The sequence below is a fragment of the Ictidomys tridecemlineatus genome, chromosome 5, assembly GCF_052094955.1.
Source record: "Ictidomys tridecemlineatus isolate mIctTri1 chromosome 5, mIctTri1.hap1, whole genome shotgun sequence".
Taxonomy (NCBI): domain Eukaryota; kingdom Metazoa; phylum Chordata; class Mammalia; order Rodentia; family Sciuridae; genus Ictidomys; species Ictidomys tridecemlineatus.
In genome coordinates, this window is record NC_135481.1 from 55,838,335 (window position 1) to 55,859,753 (window position 21,419).

Here is a 21,419-nt window from a genome sequence, read left to right on the forward strand (position 1 = left end):
AATCCCAGCAGCTACAGAGCGAAAACCTGCCAGAAACTCAGCATGTGCCCCGTGCGAGAATCAGTTGCACTCGCATGTGAGTGGATGATAGGGCACGTGTATTTTTGTTCTTCGGGACTCAAGGTGTGTGTCGTGGCACCTGCTTGAGCCTCCTAGGTTCACTGGGGAAGGATGGCACCGGAGGTATGGGGCCTTGAGGGCTGGGAGCTGGCTGCTACCTGGACCGATTTCGCTTTAAAAGGGACCGCGACTGCTCCCGAGAGAAAACACAAAGTTCCGGACTGGTCCTCGACGCTGCTAGGCAGCGTCTTCACTGTGGGGTTTATATTTTCAGGCAGACGGAAGAACCTAGGTCCGAGGCGTAGCTTCCAAGTCTCGGCTCCACCAACAGCCAGATTGAGGGGTTCTCAATCCACGGGGATCGGAACAGTAGCGCACACTCTGTCCAGACCCTGGCGCCGGAGCGTGAAAGTCCCGGTCCTGGCTCTGATCCCGGATTCTGACGCTCCCTTCGTCCCCAACCTGGGGCGCCGGCAGCGAAGCCGAGGCGGCTAACGAAGCTGGGAAGGGCAGTGACGTCATCTGCGGTCGCCCCTCCCCCTCCTGCCGGCCCTCGCCGCAGTTCCTGCCCTACGACATCCGGGTCTCTCCAGCTGCTTTGCCGAGCCGCAGCTGTAGCGGCGGAGGAGCCGGCGGGGCGGAGCGGACGAGGGAGTGGGGGAGGGGAGGCGCCGTCGTGAGCGCGCCTGCGCGGGGCCGCGCTAGAGGCGGCGGCGGCGCTAGGGACGGGAGCGCGCGCAGGAGCTAGAGAGCAGTGGTCTCCGCGCCGGCCCGGTCCGCAGCTTCGGGTGCTCCGGCGGCTGCAGCTCCGGAACGGGTGGTTGGGGAGGGGGGTGGGGGGACGCCAGACAGGTGGGGTGCGAAAGCGATGAATCCTCGGCTTTTCCTCCTTCTTCTCCGGGACCCGCTTTCTGCCTCCCGCTCCAACGCCCGGATGATCTGAACCGCGAGGGCGCCGAGAGCCGGGGGCCCGGACGCAGCCCGGCTCCTCCCCTCCTCCGCCCCCTCCCCGGCCCGCCGCCGCCGCCGCCGCCGTGACCCCCTCCTCGCCCCTTCCCCGGCCGCAGTTGCTGCCGTCGCCGCTGCCTTGGCTGACCAGAGACCTGCCCGCCCGCGGCTGCTCCGGGTAAGCGCGGCGCTCGGGCCGCGGGCGGGCGGGCGGGCGGGCGGCGCGGGCCTGCGCGGCCGCGGCGGCGGACAGGCCTGGGGCCTGTAAACAAGCCGGGCGTCTGCCCGGGCGCTCCCGGGAGGAGACGCGACAACTCCACCCCCTGGCCCGGCCTCTTCCCCGGCGGCGGGCGGCGAGGGGTTAAGGCTCCGCGAGGGCGGCGGCGGGAGGCGGGGGCGGAGTGTTTGTGTGGCGGCGGCGCGGGGAGGGGGCGCGACCCTCCGGCCGTCGGCGACCGGGCGGGGTGCTTGTGGCGGCGACGCGGGCGAGAGCCGCGGGCTGGCCTGACCCGGGAGCTGCCGCGGGACTTTTCCCGAGCTGCGAGGGAGTGGCGGGCTTCCCACCGGCTCCCGGTGTTCGGGGCTCCAACCCTCAGGGGGTGGGGGTGGCGCTAAGCTTCCTTTGAACCGGACTTGAGCCTCAAAACACCAGATTTGGACAATTTGCTTCTGGTTTTACTGGGGGCAGGGCTGAGAGTGAGGCTTCTTCCGAACTCAAGTCAATGATGCCTTCCAGTTCATTCATTATTAAGGCATTGAGCAAGTGAAGTAAAATTCTCCTGATTTCTTATCCTTTTAGCCGTGTAAATTGAGTAAAAGTTCTTGATGTTAGTTGATTGAAGTAGGGTTCTGTTCTGCTTGTACATTTTAAAGAAACTTGTAGCTTTTTCTTGAAAGACAGCTGGTTGTAGAGTCCTCTAGTAACCACAGTTTTAGATAGGTTTTGAAAATTTCATCACTCAAGACATTTTTCTCCTCTCCTTTAGAGATCCACAAAGGTCACATATTTGAATTGTCCAAGCAAAGGAATCTGTGTGCCACCCTCACCCCAAGTTTCCTGCTAATTGGAATAATGGGACGAATGAGTTTTAAAACGTTATTATAAAATTATGAAAGACAGTTATTGTTTGCACAGAATAAATGATTTTCACATTATTAAAAAAGTAAGAAATTTTAAAATGATTGTTCTGAAAGAAAAGCCATACTCTTTAAACTTCCAGTGCTCCCAAGAATCAAGCAGGACTGGTCCCCCCAATTCCCTTTATCTCTACACTTCAGCTTCATACTTTTTTCTTTCTACATATTGGTCTTTTTCCAAAGACTCTATTTCTGTAATTCCTTATTTTACAGAATACAAAACTGACACGAGGGAGTTAATAACCCACTCCACTCCCTTTTTTCTAATCTCAGATGTTACCTTTACTGACTTAATGTTTCCTTTGCCTTTAAATAATTTGAAGCACAAAGTAACATTTCTTTCCCGATGTTATAGTTATGTTCTTACAGTTTTCTCCCCGCCCCTCTCTATCTGGTTAAACAGTCCTGTAGGGATGATTACTTTAAACCTTGAAGTTTACAACAAAGCCATATTATTGAAACTATAATAAAATGCAGGTGGAAATTGCTTAAAACTTTTTTGATATTTTTTTAAGCATTTGTACATTAATGAAGTAATTATGGAAGTGATATATATGTATACACACACACACATCTGTATATGTTTGAGAAATTGACTACTAACCGGAGTCATCAAATTTTTACATGGCTTGAATCTTTTATGTATTTTTACATGGATTGTATCATTTTATATTTTAGTATGAAGGGCTGAACTGAAGATAGTAATTATAGTATAACCTGTTGATGGGCTCACTGCACTAGGAGACAAAAATTGTTTAGTCATGGCTGTGCTCCAAAATACGTGTCCATGGACAGGTCCTTTAACCTTTTGAATCTCAATTTCCAAGTCAGTAAAGTAAAAGGGGTAGATTATATTGTCACATGTACTATCCAATTTTTTTGACATTGTGTGTCTCTTCAAATACCTTTAAAATAAATATCTGGCATATGCCAGACACTTAGATGTTTCAACATTATAAAGCTGATTTAAGATTCTGTTTTATTTAAAAGAAAAAATTGGGGGGGGGCGGCTGGGGTTGTGGCTCAGTGGTAGAACACTTGCCTAGCAAGTGTGAGGCACTGGGTTCTATCCTCAGCACTACATAAAAATAAATAAAATAAAGATGATGTGTCCATCTACAACTAAAAAATAAATTAATTAAAAAATGAAAAAGTTGGTGATTGTTCTTTAGGAAAACTATTCCTGTAGGTAGCCTTCATTGATTTTTCTGTTGGGATTGAGAAATCTGGATAAATTTACAGTAGGAAGGAAGGTGGAGATTCTAGTGGAGACAAAGTGTGATTGAGACAATTGATTTGAACAAGCTCAGGACCCTTGGTAGATAGAAGGGAAGGGTATTATAAGAACACTTTGTGCTGAGCGCAATGGAGCAGACCTGTAGTTGGAGGCTAAGAGCGGAAGATCGCCAGCCTCAGCACCAGTGAGGTGCTAAGCAACTCAGTGAGACCCTGTCTCTAAATAAGATACAAAATAGGACTGGGGATGTAGCTTAGTGGTGGAGTGCCACTGAGTTTAGTCCCCCCAAAAAACAAGAGTACATTGTGAAGGTTTTTCTGTCAGTTCAAGCTGGGTCTTGATTTTGTTTTGTTAAATTCTGTTTGAAAAACTGTTCTCTAATATCTCATTTTAACCCTCCCCCCCCAAAGAAATCTATAGATAGTATCTCATTTCTATCATACTGTAAATATTGCTGAGCAGATATTAAATACCTATATGTTCTTTGAATTTGTTCAGACTACGCCAAGGCTGTTATTCTGGTTTAACTATGAATATTTGAACTAAAGACTAACAGGCCTACAGGGAGCTTGTTACCTGAAATGCTCACCTGTGAGAGACAGATTAATTGTTTAAGGTGTTAGTGTGTGCTGATGTAAAAATAATTAATTTTAAGGTGATATTTTGATGTTCTCTTCAAATGATTATCTACTTCCTGGGCAGGGGACTCTCATCATCTTTTTTTTTTTCTTTTTAGTACAGGGATTGAACTCGGGAGCACTGGGCCACTGAGCCACATCCCCAGGCCATTATGTATTTTATTTAGAGACTGAGTCTCCCTGAGTTGCTTAGTGCTTCACCGTTGCTGAGCCTGGCTTTGAACCCTCCATCCTCCTGTCTCAGCCTCCCAAAATGCTGGAATTACAGGCATGGGCACCGCACCCAGTGACTGTTGTCATTTTTAATCACATCAGGAGATAGTCTTTTAAAAAAGAAAAGCAGCCCAAGTAGACTTTTGGAGGAGTTACACAAGAAGATAAAATAAGGTGTGGCCCTGTGAAATATGTGGATCTTTGGAGAGGGGAGGGCATGTGAGGCAACTAGATAAAAGCTGTTTTCTTATTTCATGAGTAGTAATTTCATGTCACAATAACAAAGATATTTTAAAATGTAGTTACTTCCTTTATTTTTTAATTTTTTAAAATTTATTTTAAAAAATTTTTCTTAGTTATACATGGACACAATATCTTAGTTTATTTATTTTCATGTGGTGCTGAGGATTGAACCCTGTGCCTCACAGGTGCAAGGCAATCGCTCTGCTGCTGAGCCACAATCCCAGCCCCAGTTACTTCCTTTATTATTTTGCTATTGTTAGGCAGGATATGTAAATTTTTCTGACCTGTGATTAGTAGCCACCTTTACATGAAAGTACTTTTGGTTAACCTTTATCTAAATCAAAAGGTTGATTCTTATTTTTTCTTCCTTTAGTATCTAATGCACTTCATATTATATAAGGATTTGTACTTCATTATTAGTCTCCAGAATATATTCTTTGATGATTTTACTCTTTACCATCCTAGCTATCTATGTACCACCTAGATATTCTCTTTACCTAGCTTTTCTTCTACTAAGGCATGTAGGAAGAGTAACAATTGAGGGGAGTGAGTTCTGTATACCTTTATCTAAAATGTAATAAACTTCATAATTTTTGTAGGAAACTGAAAAGTACAGATTAATTTGTATTGATAAATTAGACTGTTGATACTGTGTTTATTTTATTTTTTTGGTACCAGGGATTGAACCCATGGGTGCTTAACCACAGCCACATCCCCACCCTTTTTTGTTTTTTATTTTGAGACAGGACTTTGCTAAGTTTCTTAGAACCTCATTAAATTGCTGAGGCTGGTTTTTGAATTTGCAATCCTCCTACCTAGGCCTCCTGAACTGCTGGGATTACAAGTGTGTACCATCATGCCTGGTGATACTGTGTTTATAATAATAGAGGTATTATAAGTATTCCTTGAGCGTATAATAAAAGAGGGAGATTGAGTTTTTATAATTCTAAATGTGTTGATTTCTAATCCATTGATCAAAGTGTATATAGTATTCATATTTAGGATATGAATTAAAAATTATTATTTTTATGGATAATGCAGTATGAATTAAAATCTTATGAAACTGAACTTCTATTAGGTATAGAAGAAAGTAAATGAAAGTACTTTATTGACTATTTGTGTTAGGCTTTAATTTTTCACCGTTAATTTCTATTTTAAATCCAGTCAGCCCTTCATCTTTTTGGGTTTTGCATCCATGGATTCAACCAGCCCTTCATCTCTTTGGGTTTTGCATCCATGGAGAGTTCATTGAATATTTTTAAAAAGCCAGGTGTGGTGGGGCACGCTTGTAATCTCTGTAGCTAGAGAGAGAGAGTAAGGCAGGAGGATCAGTTCAAAGTTGAGTTCAAAGCCAGCCTCAGCAACTTAGTGAGGCCCTAAGCAACTCAAGTGATCTCCTGTCTTTTAATGAAATACAGAAAAGGACTGGGGATATGGTTCAGTGATTGAGTGCCCCTGGGTTCAATTCCTGGTACTGAAAAACAAAAACAAAACACCCCCCCCCCAAAAAAAAAAAAAAAAAAACAATGACGACAACCTTGCATCTCTGCTCAGCGTGTACAATATGAGGATCTGCAAATTTTGGTATTTGTGGGGAGTCTTGGAACCAGTTCCACCATGGATACCAAGAAAGGACTGAATAGACAGAAAAAACCTAAATAACATGCCAGCATTAGATCTGTGTAATTAAAAAAAAAAATTCCTGAGTGGATTTTTTTCCAATTATATGAGCCTTCTTGCTTCTGGGAACCAGAATTTAAAAAGCTGAATGTTAACACTGATTCATAGATTCCTAGAGTTAAAATGAGTATAACTGTATATACTTATAAGTATATATAGTTGTCTTCTAATGCAAGAATCCCTTCTAAGACATTCAGAAAAAAATGTAAGACATCAAATTCATTTATCATTTCTAGAGTGTCAGAAGTTAACAGAAGCAAAAAGTTTGGTTTCTTCAGCATCCACTGTTCAGATTGGGGAATCAATAATAATTCTCAAATGTTTGAAATCTTTAATGAATGATATGGGGCAGTGTTTCTGAATAGATGTAATTAATAAAGCCACATTGAAGGCCCCATAAAGCAGGCAGGTAGAGCTAGCCCTTTGAATGAGACAGAACTGAGTTGAGTTCCTGCTTTGCCACTTCCTAGTAGGGTGTTCTTGGGTAAGCCCCTTCTCTCCAAGCTACAGTTTCCTTACCTGTCAAATGGGAATTGGCTTCTCATAAGGTTATCTGGAAGATTCAGTGAAAAGATTATATAAGGTGCTTGACACATTTTATACCATGAAGAACGTGCCACTGCTATTGAGTACATGAAATCCTGAGATACTTGGGGGGGTAGAGGCAGACTGGATGTAAAAAGTTGTAGTTTTAGCAGTAAGCCTTAAAGCCAACTGAGAAGAGATTGTTTAGAGAATTTAGAACAAGTATTGGGTATATAGAGATGTCATGTGAATAGACTGAAAGTTAAGAGGTAATTGCAGAGAGTTGAGTATGAGTATTTTTATGAGTTGGAAATAATTCATGGGTTTGGAGTTAATGGTTAGGTGTGAATAGATGGTTAAATTGTGGGTAAAGAGTAACAATTTAAAAGCAAAGGTGAATGTTCAGACTAGAATGGTCAGTAAGTAGGGAAGAATAAGTTGGTATTTTGAAGAGGAGTAACCTTTCATGGTTAGAAAGGAGCAAGAATATATCATTGCTACAGAAAAAGATGTTGGAAACTAAATCATTCTGATTAACTCAGTCTGACTTTTTTAATTATTATTTTTAGTGAAGTCTTCATTGAAGGCATTAAGGCTTTTTTTGTGGGTCCTGGGTTATTTAAAGTTGAAAAATTGTCTCTTTCCTGCTAGCATCCTATACTGTACCCCTCTCTGTTTTCCATTCTATAAACATCACAAAATTCTTTGAAAAATAGTGTTTTTTGCATTTCTCTTTTCAGTATATACTTCAGTGTTTTGCTTTTAGAATAAAGATCAGACTTCTTGTTTTTGCCTTTGTTACTTTCTATGATTGTATCTCAGGCATGATCTATTTCAGCCAAACTGGTTTACTTGTCATCTCTGAAACACATCCTTTTCTTTTTTCTTCAAGGATCTTTGCTCTTGCTGATTTGCAGTTTGAAATTCTCCTTCTCCAGCTATTGTTTTGTTTTGTTTTTGTTGTTTGCAGCACTGGGGTTTGAACCCAGGCCGGGGAGCATACTAGACAAGTGCTCTACCACTGAGCTACATTCCAGCCCACTTCCTTTTTTCTTTCTTTCTTTCTTTATTTTTTTTTAAATCAAAGCTTGTTTCTGATATTTCCTCCTCCACAGTCTTCCCGGTTCACCAATGTTTCTGCTCTCCTTTCTCTGTATTTCTATAACAATGTCTACATTATTTATATGGCTTTAATCATCATATATTTTACTTCTAAGTATCTTAATTTCAAGTCTTAATTTTATAATTGTGTTCAGTTAATTCTGTAGGGAAAATATAGTAAATTATTATTATATCTACAGCCTAGCACAATGTTTTGTGGATGGTATGCATTAAAATATTTGGTAAGGATTAAATAAAATCTACCTGGGAGTGGAAATTACCACTGTAGGAGGAGGTTGTAGAAGTAGTTACCAGCTTTCTGATTGCAGAATTTCTTTCTGACTCTATTCCTATATAGTATTTTGGATGCACTTGAATATTTAAGTGTGAAGATTACATAAATATGAAGTATGCCAGGCACAGTGGCACATGCCTGTAATCCCAGCAGCTGGGGAGGCCGAGACGGGCGAGTTCAAAGCCAGCCTCAGCAATGGTGAGGCCCTAAGCAATTCAGTGGACCCTGTCTCTAAATAAAATAGAAAATAGGTCTGGGGACCCTGGTACAAAAAAAGAGAAAGAAAATGAAATATGGCAGAGTTCTCATGTTGGTATAGGAGATTAGGTTGACTGCTTCTGTTTTATAGATTTAACTTTGAACTTCCCTACATTTTGACTTTGAGGGTTAATTGGGCATTTATAATCACATACTTTCAGAGTATTTTACATTTGCAGATATTATTATGAAGAAATATTATCTTTTAAACCAGAGAGAGGAATTGTGGGATCACAAGAATCAGACAATATATTAGTTACAGAAGAGGCTAACTACCAACTGATTAAACAGATGGCTAACATAAATAGTCTGTATTCATATAAATCTCTAAATTAAACTTTAAACCTCATCAAAATGCTGAACTATTTCTAGTAATTAGAAAATATATAGTAAAATTACCCTTATTGTTTTTTTTAAGTATTTTTTAGTTGTAGGTGGACACAGTACCTTTATTTTATTTTTATGTGGTGCTGAGAATCAAACCCAGTGCCTCACACATGCTAGTTGAACACTGTACCTCTGAGCCCCAGCCCCAGCCCAACCATCCCTTATTGTTGTTTTGTTTTTCAAGTATTTATTTTTTTAGTTTTTTAGGTAGACACAATGTCTTTAATTCATTTTTATGTGGTGCTGAGAATTGAACCCAGTGCATCATACATGCTAAGCAAGTTCGCTACCACTGAGCCACAACCTCAGCTCCTGTTTTTTTTTTTTTTAACAATATTAATTGAATACTATCTTTAACCTTATTTATGTATTTGTGGTGCTGAGGATTGAATCCAGGCCCTTGCACATGCGAAGTGAGTGCTCTACCACTGAACCATAACCCTAGCCCCCTTATTGGGTTTTTAAATGAATATTTCCTTATAGTTAGTGACTGCTTAGATCCATCTATTAAGAGTATGATGCTCATGAGACCAGAATAATGAATTTGATTGTGTTTCTCTTATGTTTTTTTTTAACCTTGACATTAGTAACAATGAGCATTTATTTGCAGGGACTATTTTAAGACATTTTTAATTGTCACCTCTAATCTTCACAACACCCCTATACAATAGTTTTATTACTTCTAACAGATGAGGGAATTGAGGCAGAGCAGCTATTTGCCCAAAATTTTACAGCTGGTTATAGAAGCCAAATATATGTCCTGGGCTTTGCAAAGTAATTAATAAGCCATTGTAGTTTTATGCTACTGCTGAAAGTCTGTTGGTCATGTGATGGGTCAGATACTTTTTAATGTATGAAGGATATAACTATAGTTCCTTTGTACTGAGAGAATGAATCTTTTTCTTTTCTTTTTAATATTTTTTAGTTGTAAGTGGATCTTTTATTGTATTTATTTACTTATATGTGGTGCTGAGGATAAAACCCAGGGCCTCACACATGTCAGGAAGTGCTCTACCACTGAGCCACAACTCTAGCCCTACAGAGCCAGAGAGAGTGAGTGAATCTTGTGATGATATTGTACCCTAAATTTGAAAAGTTCATTATCATCTCATGTCAGCTTCCTTTAGTACATGTCACCAAGAAGAGATATACCAAAAAAAAAAAAAATCTAATATATAGGTATAATACAATTAGTTCTGCAAACCATTTTTAGTTTTGTCTTAGGGCTTTTATTTATGATCACTGGTATAAATTATTCCATTGTTTTGTTTTGTACCAGGGATTGAACCCAGGGGTGCTTAACCACTGAGCAACATCCCCAACCCTTGTTTACATTTTATTTAAAGACAGTGGTAGATAAATAAAAGACAGGGTCTCACTGAGTTGCTTAGTGCCTCACTAGGGCTGCCTTTGGATTGGGATCCTCCTGCCTCGGCCTCTGGAATCGCCGGGATTACAGTCATTGTTTGCCACTTCACCTAGCTCCATTGGTTCTTTGTTCCAGTGCAATTCTTAGTTTAAGAAGATTTTATGTGTATGAATATGTGTACTTACTGGGGATTGAATCCAGGGTTGCTTTACCATTTAGCTATATCCCCAACTGTTTTTGATTGTTGTTGATTCTTGCTAGGTTGCCCATGCTGCCCTCAAATTTGGCATCCTCCTGCCTCACCCTCTCTTGTAGCTAGACTACAGGTAGGTGCCATGGCTCCTGGCCTCTACTCATTTCTATGAGGAATTCATAGTAGAGAAAATTGAATATAAGCCAGAAATATAGTAGACTGTGAGAAAGCATAGGTCATGTATAATTTGGTTTTTTAAATTTAGATTGGTGCTTTGTATTCACCTATGGTATGCCTAACTCAGGGATGTAGATAAATTTCATCATGATATGTGTAGCTTAATTACTTTAGTTAAAGAATATGCTATTCATCTGGGCACCGTACACGCCTGTAATCCCAGTACTCAGGAGACTGGAAAATAGTTCATAGCATGACCTTGTCTCAAATTAAAAATTCTAAAAAGGGTTAGTAATTTAGATCACTGTTAAAGCACTTGCCTAGCATGCAGAAGGCCCTGGATTTAAAAAAAAAAAAAAAAAAAAAGTTACTCAAAGTTCTGTTGTACTGTCTCAAAGAATTAAGAACATAATTTGTGACCAACTTTGTCTTAGATTCTCAGAATTCTTAGATTCTTTTTTGTTTAGCATGAGTACAAGAAAATTTCATCAAATTTGGCATAATAGGAGATGTTGCTTGTTTGCCTTTGTTATTAGAATTCAGAAATGAAAGTATTAATGATAAAAGATAACAAGATATGGATGTGTATTTTCTTTGTTGTTGTAGTTTTTGTTTTCTAAATAGAATCTCAGAACTTACCAGGCTTTAGAAAACCATCTTTGTAGCATGCCATCATGCTTCAGAATGTTAAATAGAGAATAAATAAAATTTTCATTGTTTTGTAAAGCAGTAGAAACTATTCTTGTCTGTAAGTCTGTTTGGGATGTCAAGGGGCCTATCTTAGAAATGGCAGCTTTTGTTCTGTGGTCATCCCACAGTTTATACATTGTGTTATTGATAAACAGTCATTTGAATCAAATGTTTTATTAGCAAGCTGCAGATTTGCTTTTGGGTCCAAATATTGTCTTTAATTTTTTATTAGTTATTGGTGGACATTTATTTATTCATTTGTTTATATGTGGTGCTAAGAATTGAACCCCAGTGCCTTGCACATGGTAGGCAAGCGCTCTATCACTGAGCCATAACCCCAGCCCGAGTCCAAATATTTTCTTATTAGCAACTGTCATGAATATTTTGTAGGGAAAAAACAAAACTGGAACAATTTATTATATAGAATAAACAAAATGGAAATACTAGGATACAGCTTGTTGGTGGGTTAACTTCTATGAAGAATACCTTTTTCTCTGTAGAAAAAGCACTGCTGACAAGCTTTTTTTGACAACTGATATTTGTCATTCATTTTCCCACACATTTATCAAGTGTCATTATGTGCTAAATAGTGTGAATAAAAAAGGTATGATTTCTTCCTTCATGGGTTTTAAATCTAAAGTGAGAATTCACACAGAAGTGCTATGATAAGGAAAATATATGATTCTGTAAGCTAAGGGCTGATCGATTTCTTGAGATGAGGAAAATGAAAGGAACTCAAGAAGTTCATTTTCAGCTGCCAGGTTCACTTAGACTATTCAAGTTTAGGAGGTAGCTGAATATAATTTTTTTAAGGTACTAAATAAAAATTTAACTTACTTTATTTTATTTTTATTTTTGCTTACTTCCCCGGAACCCATCTCCCTATACACAAAGCATCTTGTTTGCCAACAATTTGTAGATTCAGTGAATGATTCTTGAAGAATGTTAGATTTATATCAACAGAAGTCTGTCAGAGGCAAATGCTGTTGGTCATTTTTTCCAACAGGGACATTTCATATGTGTAAAATATTTAGAAGCTCCATGTGTGTGAATGAATCATTTTCCATCTTAAATGTATATTAACATTTTTTTTCCTTCTTTCAAGTTAAAATACAAGTTTATCAGCAAATATTTATAAAATGTTTGTCTGAAGGGTTTTTTTTTAAGCAAAAGTAAAAAAGGATGAATTGGCCCAGAAAGTCAGCTATTATTTTCTGGGTCAGTCTGAGTCTGCATCTTCAAGGGTGCAAGGATTAAAAAGCAAACTAGGAATTTAATCCACTTCTGAATTTGTAGCAAATTATCCATAATTGATAAACTTGAATTAGTTAGGAGATGAGGCTAATTGAGATTATAAATACTGGAATGTTCTTTAAAAATTTTAAAGATGAAATTGCTCTGTGCCATCTAAATCTTTTCAATAGTTTGCTTTTACCATACTTGTTAATGAAAATAGGTCAGTATCTAATTTTTATAGTCACTAGAGCCCTCCAAGTAAATTTAGCATTGATATTTTTCAGGCAATTATATAGTGTACTTATAAGATTTCCTTTTTTTTTTTTTTTTAAGATATTTGTTTTTTAGTTGTAGGTGAACACAATACCTTTATTTATTTTCATGTGGTGCTGAGGATTGAACCCAGTGCCTCACATATGGTAGGCCAGCACACTACCTCTGAGCCACAACCCCAGCCCCTATAAAATTTACTTTTAAAAATTATGTAGAACATACCTTTGTATAAATTTGAGACCTCTACCTTATTCAATATGTAATTCAGATCTCTCAGCACATGCCTAGAAGCTGAGACATTTAGAAGAATGAAACAGAAAGAAATATGACAGTGGCAAGGCTTTGTTACATGCACTTTGTGAAACAAAAACTGTTGCCAAGATTGGTACAAACTGACTATGATTTGATCACTTGCAAGATTTTACTTGTTTTTAGCAAAGACTGCTTACTTTTTAATAATTTGGGGGTAGGGAAAAATGATCTTTAACAAGAGTAGAATTTGTCTTATTTTGGTTGGTTTGATTGATTTTAGTTTTATTTTTGAATTTTTATTTTTAAACTTTGGGGCATATCTAACTCAAAGTTCATTTGTATTAGAATCATTTGAGTGAAGTTTAGTTAGTCAGAGGAGGATAAGTAAATATTTAATTGAATAAAGTAAATACTTAGTTGAAGCTATTAGATGAAATATTTGGCAGCCAAGACATTTTCAGGTAACTTCTTTAACTGTTGGAAAAATTAATATAGTATAGATATTTTAAATATTAATTGATATACTTTATTGTTATTTTTAACCTTTTTATGTAAAATAAAATATAAGAAAATCATAAAATCACAGTAATATTTTTGGGCTGGGAAAGTAGCTCAGTGGTAGAATGCTATTTTCAAATTTAAACCAAGGCTCAATCTCATCACTACTGGTATTTGTAACTTAAAAGAATATTTGCCATTAATCCTTTCCTCTCGGAGGTGCTTTCACTGTGAGTTGCTCTGTAGTCTCAGCTTTGCCTAAAATGCCACTGTAGATGTTATTTCTTTTCTACCTCAAATTCAGACTTGCCTAGATTCACTGAAATAGGTTTCCTTTTGCAGCTGGGTTACCAAATGCAAGAAAGAAAAAAATTGAAAACAAGAAGGGAACAGAAGTGATTATTCAGGCTGGGGGAGGGGCAAATTGGTAAGAACAAGATTAGAAAAGAATATTCTTATTTCAAGGATACTAAGTTTGTGGAAAATACAATACAATGGAGACCAGAAGAAAACTTGGAGACCATTTAAGAAGGAATGAGACCTAAATGGGGGGGGGGGAGGCAGAAATGTAGTATGGTAGGATAAGAAGATAGGTGAAATTTTAAAAATTTTCAGTTCTTAATTTTGAATTGTAGTGATATGCCAATGATGCACAAAGGGTAACTCCCTTCTTTGAAGAGATTTAGCATCCTTCAGTTATTCTCTTTCTAAAACTTTGTGGAGGAATTTTGAAGTTGAACTATAAGTCATGCATTCTCTTTGGGTTGTTCCAATATCATCAGGTTGGAGCCAGTGCAGAATAGGAAACCAGTATAACCTGGAGATTATTATTCAGAGAAATCTCCGAGAACTGAATGATACTATTCTGGGATTTTCAAGTTAGAGTAGGAGAAGTCTTTCTGAGTGTTGCCCATGTTCATTGCTTTAGAGAGGTCTATCATTGTCCAGGAAAATGGAGCTAATTGAGAAATTGCTTGGTTTGATAGACCAGAGACTTTCTGGTTGGATCACAATTACTAGGAGCCATCAGTAAAAGTGCCCCCAGCAGAGTCAGAAACTCATACAGCTATGAAGTCCTATAGTAAACAAACTAAATTTGTGGGGAAGAGAGTGTGAATTCTTGGAAACTGTTAGTACTACCTGTATTTGACCACTTAGATGTTACATTTTTAAACCTATTCAGTTCCTTGTATCAGAAATGTTGCTCAGATTTTTTCCCCCAATATTAGGGATCAAACCCAGGAGTGCTACCAATGAGCTATATCCTCAGCCCGGCTTTTTGTTTTGTTTTTTTGAGACAGGTTCTTGCTAAATTGCTGAGACTAGCCTTGAACTTGGTTGGAATCCTGCTTCAACCTCCCAGATTGCTGGGATTACAGAGTGTGTACCACTTGCCCAGCTTGCCTAGATATTATGTATACAATTTTTTTTTTTTCCAGAGAAAGCAGGTAGTGAAGGTAGGTTGTATTTTTTTTATAGTAATTGAGATTCATTGCTTAACAGGGTAAAATGTTTTTTTTTTTTACTTAAATGAATATTTATTCGTAATGAAAACTAAGTTCATAAAATATGCATGTATTCTTTGTTTTGATAACAAATATTCCTTTATAAAAGATTTCTTATATAAATCTTCATAATTGTTTTATAGGTGACCTATATTATAGAAGAAGAAACTTAAGAGTATTTGTTGATTTAACTAGCTAACGTACAGGATTGAGTTTCATTAAAAAAATATTGAAACAGAGGAATTGGGAAAATATTTTTATTCTTAAGGTAAATTGGGAAGGACACTTCTGGAGATACTGGTTCTAAAAACTGCAAACTTAGAGACCCTGTAAGAAAACTTGTACCTCTAACCAAAATAAGATGTGGGAATTGAAGGATTGCTGCTATAATGTAAGAATGTTTTAGAAAACAAACTGTGGACTAGGGATATAGTGCAAGGTCCTGGGTTCAATCCCCAGCACCACAAAAACAAAACAAAACACCATAAACTATCAGAAGATTAAGCTCTGCTATGTGGGACTAAGGCACCATTATTTTGCTGATGTTTTCTGATTCTCGGTGTAATGAATGTTACACATTAGAGAACTCTCCCTAATGCCTTAGTCAGGGTCAACATGCACAGAGAAATTAGTTAATAGGCACTGGGCTTCAGAGGCACTGCAATGTCCAGGTCTTAATTTTCTTAAGAACCTACATCTAACCATTTTATGTAACTCACTGTTTTAGTATATCCTCCAGAAAGATGCAGATTGCCCTTCTAAGTGAAGTATATATATTTTTACTCCTTTGCCAATGATCGGCATTAAAAAATTATCTTGGAGATGGTATTATGTAAAAAATAAATATGTGCTTAATAGTTAGTGAGGTTAATCACTGCTTCATATATTTATTAGCTATTTGCATTAAAAAATTATTCATTGAATCACCGTTCTTGTTCTTCACCCATTTCTTTTCCTTTAAAGTGTTCATTTTTGTTGTCACATAAGAACCTTTTATCTATTTGGAATATTAACTCTTTCTATATATTGTAAATAGTCCAAGGTGTGTTTTCTTTTCAAGTTTATGAGCTTGGTTTCACAGTGTAGAAGTTTTATTAATATGGAGTCCCTTTTTATTCCTCTGGAGTCAAGTCTTTTCATCCTTAAAAAAGTCCCTTCTCTGGGGCTGGGATTGTGGCTCAGTGACAAAGCGCTTGCCTCGCATATATGAGGCACTGGATTCGATCATCAGCAACACATAAAAAGAAAGGTATTGTGTCCATCTACAACAACAACAACAAAAAATATTTTTAAAAAATCCTTCTCTGCTGTAAGAATATAGAAATATTTGTCTAGATGTGCTGGCATGGTTTGATTAGTACAAACTTATATTTAATCTCCTGGTGTTTAAGTTATGAGGTAAAGAGTCCTTCACCCACCACAGGAAGGCAGGAGTGGAATAGGTTAGTTGTACTAATAATATTTGTTTGAGTCTCTGTTCCTATAGCTCTTTCTGGAATCTCAGTTTTGTTCCACCAATAAATTTATCTGCACCAGCAATACCTCTTAAATACCATAATTTGTAATAAAATTTTTGTATTTTAAATGTTATGAATTCTCATGTTGGTAGAAATATTTTGGCATTCATTAACATTTTATTTTGGAATTATGTCTTGAAGGTCTGGGACCCAAAAGTCCCACTTGTGATTATATTGAATTTATGGAATGATAAAGTGAAGATAATCATGTTTATAAAATTGAATCTTATCTTTGAAAGGGGAGTGTTTTTTTTTTTAATTCTGAAGCCCTCTTCTGAAAGGTTCTGAGTTATTTGTTATTTATTTATTTCATTACTGTTTTTTCATAAGCTTCTACGTGCAAATTGTTAATAGTTTTCTTCTTTGGTTTTCTATAATCTGATAACCTTTTTCCCTTGTTAGGTTTCAAGTTTGCTGTCACATAGTAATTACCTATAAATAGCAGTTTTATCTCATAATTTTGTATCTTTTTACTTATCATGACTTATAACATTGACTAGTCTTTTTAGACATTGCCGAGTTACAGAAATAAGAGTAGGTATCCTTGTTTTTTTTTCCCCTTTCCTGCAAATTGTTCCAATCACAGTGTTTCCTCTGTGGCTTGAAAATATATATTATTATTTTAAGAAATAAATTATAGTGAAACCCTTTTAGCATATGATATAACCACGTGATGTTTTTTCCTTTGAACATTTAAAAAGATCTCATAGCTACATTCATAAAATGAACATTACTTGGTGACTTATAACATATATTTTACTTACGGTTTTCTGCATCATGTTAATGAACATGTTTGGATGGCAGTTCTATATTTTTAGGATTGGCTTCATCAGATTTTATATCAGGATTATGGTGGGTCTGTAAAAATAAACAGGAAGTTCTTTTTTTGTGTGTTTGTGATCTTTAGGTAATTTGGGGAGTTGTACAGTATACTTCTGTTTTTGTCAGCTTTTTCATTGCTGTGACCAAAAGACCCGACAAGAACAGTGTAGAAGAGGAAAAGTTTATTCAGGGCTCACAGTTTCAGAGGTCTCAGTCTTTAGATGGCTGGATCCATTGTTCTGGGCTGGAGACCAGGCCGAACATCATGGTGGAAGGATGTGGAGGAGGAAAATAGCTCAAGCGCTTTGCTCACTAGGGACAAAATGTAAACCCCCAACATACACACCCAGTGACCTACTTCCTCCAGCCACACCCTACCTGCCTATAATTATTGCCCAGTTAATCCATATCAGTGGATTAATGCACTGATTAGGTTAAAACTCATAACCTGGGGCTGGGGTTGTGGCTCAGTGGTAGAGGACTTCCTTAGCTTGTGTGAGGCACTGGGTTCGATCAGCACCACAAAAAAATACATAAATAAAAGATATTGTGTCTGACTACAACTAATATATATATATATATATATGCAAAATATGTTTATATATATATACATATGTGTTTGTGTGTGTGTGTATATAAATCATGTCTAAATCATAAACAGCTCCTTTAGGGATTAAAAGATCTTGGTTTTGAAATTGTCTTGCCTAATTCACTTTTATTTTTAATAACTTAAGTTTGAAAATAATCCAAAAGTTGCCAAAAAAAAGTACAATGAACTATTTTCCTAAATGACAAGTTATTAACATTTTGTCATGTTTGTTTTGCAAACCTTTTTCCCTGTGTGCCAGAATATGGATATTCTCTTGGCAGTACATGCATAGTTTGTTAATTTTTTGTTTTCTAAACCCAGTTAAGTCTCAGTGTGGACAGCATGCTTCTTTACTCTTAAATATTTAAATGTATATCCCCTAAGAATAAGAATTTAGGACATTCTCTTATATAACAATAGTTCAGTGATCAAATTTATGAATTATAACATGTATACAATGATGTTATCTATATATATTTGATAGATTTAATCAATTGTCCCAGTAATGTTCTTTGCAGCAGTCCTCCCCATCCTGCCATTACATATTACATTTTGTTGTCATATGTCTTTTAACCTGAAATGTTCTTAACCTTTTTTAAAGTTTTTCATATTTCATGAAGTGTGAAGTGTTTTGAGGGGATAGTTCTTTGCCAAAGTTGCTAGTCTTTATTCAGTACTTCTTGGGGGACAAATATAATCTGTTTCCAAGAACTGTTTTAATACCTCCATATTCTCTATTTTATTAATAGAATTGTACAGTGTGGACTTTTTTTTTTTTAATTTTCAAATAATTTTCTGTCAGGTGTGTATTGGTTTTTGGTCTCTAATTTTAAATAATTATTCTCAGATTAAACAGTGGGTTACCTGTTTTATCATTTTTCCTCTTATATAACTTAAGGTTTACCTTAATATTTCATAATATATTCTTTTAGCTTTTCTTATTTTGTGTATGTTTATGGTGGTTGAGTTGAATGTTTAGTATATTATTTTCATTGTTTTGTGTTATGAGTTGAATGCTTAATACACTGCTATTCTACCACCCCCAGATAGTTTGAGTTTTCCTGAATAAGGTTTGGTCATACCTCATAGAATATGATAGGACTTTTTTTCTCATATTGTTTCGAAATATCCTATAATTGTAGAAATAAACTCAATGGAAAGTAGCTTAGCATGCATTTTAAGCAATTTCCAGATGTTTGAGGTTTTCTTCTTTCATTATTGTTACCAGTGTCTGTTATTATATTAACATCAGATAATCTGTATCATTTCACTTTTTTTTTTTTTTGTAGTTTTTTGTTTTGATTACCCTCAGTTGCTTAAATCTATCTTTACATGGTTCTTGTAATTGTTGTGGTTGTTTTTAAAGAAATCCTGCATGAATAATAACAGTGCTGTAATATTTTATGATGTCTTTCTGTTGCCTTCACATTATAAATTATTTTGCTGGGAATGGAATTGTTATATTATACCATCATTTAAAGGCATTGCCTCATTTTGCCTGTCTGTTATGAAGATGTCTAGGGTCAGCCTGATTTGTTTCTATTTTTTATTTTTTGGCATATTTAGTTTGTTTGAATTATTTTCTTATGAAAATTCTTTTTTTTTTTTTTTTTTTTTTGTGGGAGGAGTATCTGGGATTGAACTCAGGAGCACTCAACCACTGAGCTACATCCCCAGCCCTATTTTGTGTTTTATTTGGAAACAGGGTCTCACTGAATTACTTAGTGCTTCGATGTTGCTGAGGCTGGCTTTGATTCTCCTGACTCAGACTTCGGAGCTGCCTGGATTACAGGCATGCGCCATCGCACCCTATCTTTTTTTTTTTAATAACCAATTTATGGTTTGATGTTGGTCTTTTGTTTTTAAGTTGTTGATGAATCTTTATTTATTTACAATATATGTGATGATGAGAATCAAACCCAGTACCTCAAACATGCTAGGCAAGTGCTCTATAACTGAGCCACAACCCCAGCCCTCATTTTGTTTCTTGATGACTCCTTTAAGTCATCAAATTTATATCTTTCAGATTAATTTTTTAGGAATTTAATTCCTTTTGAATTGTTTCATTTTCTTTTTATGATATACTAATTAGGCTGTTGGAGCTTCATTTTTTTCTCTCCTCCAATCTACCCACTTTTGTTTCTTTTTGCTTATTTGCATACTAGATGATTTCTCATTTCTGTTTTTCCCCTTTTCAGATTGTTTACTGTCAGATATTCATTCCTCACTATTTCTTCTCATGCCATTTGAAATATTACAATGATTTTTTTAAAAATCTCTTAAATTTCTTTTCTTAACTATTAATACTTTTTACAGTTCTTATTTTTCATCTCAAGATTTTCTTTTATTATCTGTTAATTATTATTTAGTTTTCTTGTAGGCTGAATCTTTCAGATGGAAGTATTCTGAGTACTCTTTTAAAAGTTAATAGTTTTATTCAGAACCTGTCTGTTTGGGTTCCATAAATTTTGTTTCTGTTTTTGGTTTAAATGATGGTAGTTTTTTCTCCCTTACCCAAAAATAGCATGACTAGATACTTCTTGACTCCTCAGAATACCTGGATACCATTCATATGTTCCTCCTTGGAATTTAAACTAATAGGATGATTTATATAGAAGTACCATTTTAGTTACAATTCTCAGGTTTCTTTGAGAGAAGTAATAGCGAACTATTCCTATTAGCTTGTCATAGGAAGAAATTGTCGATTTTTCTCTTGCTACTTAATTGAATTTACTACAGACTTCCATCTTCACTTGTGAGATTTTCTTTCCCTGAAGGAGGACTTGACTATTGGGTATTGTTAGTTGACATGTTTGCTATACTACAAATTACCACAGATTTTGTGCCTTAAACCGATACCATTTGCAGTATTCTCTTACAGTTTTGGAGACCACAAGTCCAAAAATCGGTTTCATTGGGCCAGAGTCAGAATGTCAACAGGAATGTGCTTATTCTAGAAGCTTTAGGGGAGAATCTATTACTTGCTTTTTCCACTTTTTGGGTGTCAGCATTCCTTGTCTTTGGGGGAGTGGGGGGAGGTGTACCAGAGATTGAACTCAGGGACATTCAACCACTGAGCCACATCCCTAGGCCTATTTTGTATATTTAGAGAACAGAGTCTCACTGAGTTGCTTTAGTGCCTCACCATTGCTGAGGCTGGCTTTGAACCTCAGGATCCTCCTGTCTCAGCCTCCCGAGCCACTGGGATTATATTATAGGCATGTACCACCAGATCTGGCTAGCATTCCTTGTATTATAATTACATACTCCAGCCTTCAAGGCCAACATCTTCAAAATTCTGTCTTCAGATCACTTGCATGTGTGTCAAATCTTTGCCTCTCTTCTAAGGACATAAGATTGCAATCATAGGTCTCTGGATAATCCAGGATTATCTCCCCACCTCAAGATTCTTAATCACATCTGGAAAGATTTTTTTTTTTTTCCAAATTAGGAAACATGTACCAGATTAAGACCTGATATTTTTGGGAGCCATTATTCAGCCTGCTACAGGTATCATTTCATTTTGCCACTTTGGATAAGACAGCAATATTAGTCAAAAATAGGATGAAAAGTCTC

General features: G+C 37.0%; 1 protein-coding gene across 1 annotated transcript in view; it reads left to right on the forward strand.

Moving 5' to 3' along the window:
- The first annotated feature begins 745 nt into the window (after nucleotides 1-745).
- Nucleotides 746-21,419, forward strand: part of Ppm1a (protein phosphatase, Mg2+/Mn2+ dependent 1A) — a 44,108-nt gene continuing 23,434 nt past the window's right edge. Inside the window, exon 1 of the mRNA XM_078050007.1 lies at nucleotides 746-1,186. The gene's annotated coding sequence lies outside the window, so the exon portion shown is untranslated. The remainder of the gene's footprint in view (nucleotides 1,187-21,419) is intronic.